This window comes from Ascaphus truei, unplaced genomic scaffold, assembly GCF_040206685.1.
Source record: "Ascaphus truei isolate aAscTru1 unplaced genomic scaffold, aAscTru1.hap1 HAP1_SCAFFOLD_1519, whole genome shotgun sequence".
NCBI classification, from domain to species: Eukaryota; Metazoa; Chordata; class Amphibia; order Anura; family Ascaphidae; genus Ascaphus; species Ascaphus truei.
The window spans coordinates 66,204-70,949 of record NW_027454406.1 but is presented as its reverse complement, the minus strand read 5'-3'; the positions used below and the strand labels follow the sequence as shown (position 1 = coordinate 70,949).

Below are 4,746 nucleotides of genomic sequence, written 5' to 3'. Positions count from 1 at the left end.
ACACAATATAATACTCCCACACACACAATATACACACTACCCTCCTACCCCCATAAAATACAACCAATAATACACACACACTTTGTGGATGTTGGGACCAGCTCCCGGCATGCACCAGTGAAAGAGAGAGGCCAGCAGAAGCTCGGAAGAACTCCCTCTCTCCATCCGTGCCTCCCTCCGTTTCCCATCTTCTCCCTGTCTCTCTCCCTCCCTTTCCTTGCATCTCCCTGCGTCTTTACGTATACCCAGTCAGTGACGGCTCTGGTCACGTGATGCCTTAATATGGGCTTATCCATATATGTTCATCCACGTCACTAATGTGATGCCCGCACTGTTGCGGAGCTGGTACTTACGACGCGCACTTATTGTTTTATCAGTACTGCGTACCTGACTCTACCGGCCTACTTTCAACACTAGTACAATAAGTGCTTCACTACGAGTGAGTGGGGAATATTGGCATCACACAGTCACTGTTGAATATGCCATTCAATCCATTTTGAAAATAGTAATGCAATGTGGTTTTGTTTTGTTTGCTTTTTGCAGTAATGAAGAATGGATAAGTTATATTAAAATTAAATTGGAGGGGAACTGGATTCAGCATTTCATCATGAACTCTGCACTTGTGAGAATTTACCTTCTTGAATGCCCTGAGAGGTACACGCAACTTTAAGACTATAATCTGCTGTGCAAGCTTTCGTGCTATACCTCCCCCTCAGGTTTTGATTTATACATTTGCTCCCTCAAGTCATGTCCTCTAATATTTGAAAGCTCTCTCCTAGCATTTTCTCTCTACCACAGAACGTCATCCCAATGTAACCTCTCTCTTGTTCTCTCTGCTTGCTGTTTCCTCACTCCTCTGTTAAACTTTTCTAATTTCTCTAACTTCCACACTCCTGCTTTTATCCACATGTTCTCCTCTTTCCTTCCCCTACCTTTGCATGTGTCTACACACTGCACCATTTGTACAGACCTCTATTGCAGCTATTTCTGCACTGCTCAATGAAAAGCACTCATGTACATCCTATTCTCTGCGCCCCCTCTCTCTCTGCGCCCCCTCTCTCTCTGCGCCCCCTCTCTCTCTGCGCCCCCTCTCTCTCTGCGCCCCCTCTCTCTCTGCGCCCCCTCTCTCTCTGCGCCCCCTCTCTCTCTGCGCCCCCTCTCTCTCTGCGCCCCCTCTCTCTCTGCGCCCCCTCTCTCTCTGCGCCCCCTCTCTCTCTGCGCCCCCTCTCTCTCTGCGCCCCCTCTCTCTGCGCCTATCTGTCTCATTCTCTCTACGTCCCTCTCTCTCTACATAGAGCTATCTCTGTCTCTCTCTACACCTATCTCTGTGTCTCCTTCTATGTTTGCTGATGTGTGGGATATCTCTTATAATCTTGAACCTGCTCATATACACATCGGGTCTCCCTGCCTCTGCCTCCCTGCTAAGAGTGTTAACCTATCTAATGTAATCCACATTCCTTTCCTTACTTTTTTCTTCCCTTCTCCTATGCCCTCTGGAATGTCCGTTCTCTGACTAACAAGGCTCTAGTTGTACATGACCTCTTCTGCTCTCATCATTCACAATCAGTCATTCCCCTCACCCCATCTTACCTGTCCCACTGATTTTCCTCTGCTTAATTAAACTCTCCTCTGACATCTACTCTAACCTCTCTGCTCTCTCTCTCTCTTTCTGCTTAAACTGACAATCTTATTAACTCTTACAATGCTATCCTCTATATGCCCCTTCAAGCTCTGACACACACGTCCCTCTAACCCACACCCTTGGCTAAATTCCCAAACATGTTCATCACACTTCCACTCACTGTTCTTAATGCCTATGAAGGAAATCTCACACTTGATGTTTGATTTTTCTACAGTAAAAATGTCTCCAGTCCTGTATAAAGCTGCTCTCTGGGGCCAAACCACACTACTTTTTTTTCCACATTCATCAACACACAAATTTAATTTACGCTGTCTTTTTTCCCCTGTATTTGACTCCCTCCACTAACCTTCTTCTCACACTTGCCATCCTTCCTTCACTTCTCCTCAAGCATTTGACTACTTCAGAGGCAAGGTGGATGCCACCCACAAGGAGATTCCTTCTGTCCCTTCCCCCTTCTCTCCTTCTACCTAATTCTCCTTCTGCATTTGACTCCTTTTCTTCTCTTACAGAGCTGGAAGCTAATCATCTTCTCTTCTCCCTCTACCACATGCCCTCTAGATCGTATCCCCTCACACCTTACTGCATCTCTTAGTCCCCACTCTCACCCACATCTTCAAGTCCTCCCTATTCTCTGGCTCTTTACCCTCTTACTTTAAGCCTGTAGTGGTCACCCTTTTCTCAGAAACAACCTACACCCTATGTGCCTTACTAACTACCGCCCTATATCCCTCCTGCTGTTTGTCTCCTAATTGCTAGAATGTCAACATTCTTAAATCACATGCCCTCCTGGATCCTTTACAACCTGCCTTTCGTACAGCTCGTTCTACAGACTGTGCTTAAAGCAAATTCCCAAGGTCACTTTTCCCTACTAATCCTACTTGATCTATCTGCTGCGTTTGATGCTCTCAATCACTCTCCTCCTTCATATTCTAAACTCTCTCTTGGTATCCGTAACACAGTTCTATCCTGGTATTCATCATAACTTTCCTGTCACACATTCTCCATCTCTGTTGCTAACATGTCTTCGTCTTCTATTGATCTGTCTGTGGGTATACATCAGGGCTCTGTTCTGAGATCTCTCTTTCTCTCTACATACTATCATTTGGTGACCTCATCAACTCTTTGTGACAATCCTATAAATAACAAATACAAATATCAGGTCATGGGAATAAGTGATTTGGACATAAAAGTAAAATTTCGGAAGTGTGGACAACTAATACATCTTGTAGATTGCCTTTACAGTGTGATGTCATTGATTCAGTAGATTGTGTGCAGACCAGGACTGCAGTACAGTGTCACTCACATGGATGACTTGCGTGGTAGAAGCTCAAGAACAAGGATGTCAAACTCCAGTCCTCGAGGGCAGCAAACAGGCCAGGTTTTCAGGATATCCCTACTGAAAACCTGGCCTGTTTGGGACCCTCGAGGACTGGAGTTTGACATGCATGCTCTAGAAGGAGCACAGCTGTGGGTGGGAGGTGGATTTGCTTTGCATCAAATGGTTTGGAGCAAGGTTTATTGTATGTATTATCATAATAACAATGCAATGCTTAACTTTTATTTCAGGAGGGATGACTGCAGAACAGAAGTGAATATTGAAGCCATGTGTTCCTTTTCTTGCAAAAGAGAAAATTTGAAGGACAGTTGAAGAGAAGGAAAATTACTACACAGAGACAGATAAGCAATGTGTATATTTCTCATTTACCATTTAGTATTTGTCGTTTTATTGACTCCACACAATCCGGCTGCTACGGGTTTCACATTGAATATTTTCATCTCTACTCTACCCCTTCCTGTGATCTGAACCATGCAAGTTTTCGTTGATTCAATACATCATGAGTAGAGGGTGGCTACAGTATGAAGTAAAGACCCAAGGACCACATCTACTACCATTCATAACAAGAACATGTGCAGTAGCGCACAGCTGCAGTTCTATGTGATTGTTATGAAAGATTGAGGTGGTTCAATTCTATGAATCTGGAGTGGGATGGATCCTGTTTGCATCATATGGTTTCATCTAGGCCAGTAGATTATATAACTCTCAGTACAGGTTACACATGGCATCAGTATTAGTGATTTAAAGAGGAGGAAAGCTTCAATGTGGAGAACAAAGCCAAGTAATGTTGAAGTTACTCCTTTTACCATTTACTTGGTCAGTCTGTACTGTCTACTCCCCACACAGCTGCTAAGGATCTTCCATTTTAAATACTTTCACCTCCTATTCTGCACTGCTTTGCTGCCCATTATTCAGAGATGCGTTCCAGTCATGTTTAGCACTCTGAATCTCTCTGCAGTCATTGGTTCAGCACATCATGGGTAGAGCATGGCTACAGATACAGCAAGCTATTATTATTTTACCGGCTGATCATCCATAATATTGCATTAAAACATAGAATATCACTTAATTTCCAAAAGATTCAGTGATGCTGATAATGCAGAATCTCACAACATTTCCCATCATAATGCCATAATGCACCAGTGGGAGAAATAATCCTTGCTATATCTGTACATTGTGTGACGTATTACCTCCATGACCATTGAGAGCAAGTACATCTTCTGTATAGAGCGGCTGTGTTATGATGCAGTTATTGATCATCATTGACATAATCACAAGAATCTTATGCAAAGGGAAATTGTCCGCAGCGAAGTGAGATTTCAGCCCCCAAACGTCTGTAATATTAATGCAATGTCTTACTTTTGTTGCAGTGAACACTGAAGAGACGGATCTACTACAACACTGTACAGGATGAGCATACGCTACAAGCAGCAAAATGATCTTGCAGTTGACAGTATGTTGTTCTGGTAATGTGCACAATTATTATTTATGGGCTACACACCACAGTGCTGGACATATTCTGTTAACTTCAACTCTACTCCTATCATGGAGATGTCTTCCTGGTGTTACTGATTCAGTACATCATATGCACAGTGTGGTTATGATATGATGGATTGATTTAATGAACCCACCAACCAATGATGACATCTGCATCATCTTCTGTAAAGTGCAGCTACAGCATGATATTATCAGCATTTGGTGCGGTATAATCAGAGGTATCTATGTGCTTTTGTGCCTGTTTTAAGTCCTCCAGCTTAACGCCCCTACA

General features: G+C 43.4%; 1 long non-coding RNA gene across 1 annotated transcript; it reads left to right on the top strand.

Annotated features, from left to right (window-relative positions):
• The first annotated feature begins 597 nt into the window (after positions 1 to 597).
• On the top strand, positions 598 to 4,410 carry LOC142476229 (uncharacterized). The gene is made up of 3 exons (XR_012791457.1): positions 598 to 654; positions 3,209 to 3,328; positions 4,349 to 4,410. It is a non-coding gene; the product is annotated as an uncharacterized LOC142476229 (long non-coding RNA).
• Positions 4,411 to 4,746: the final 336 nt, after the last annotated feature.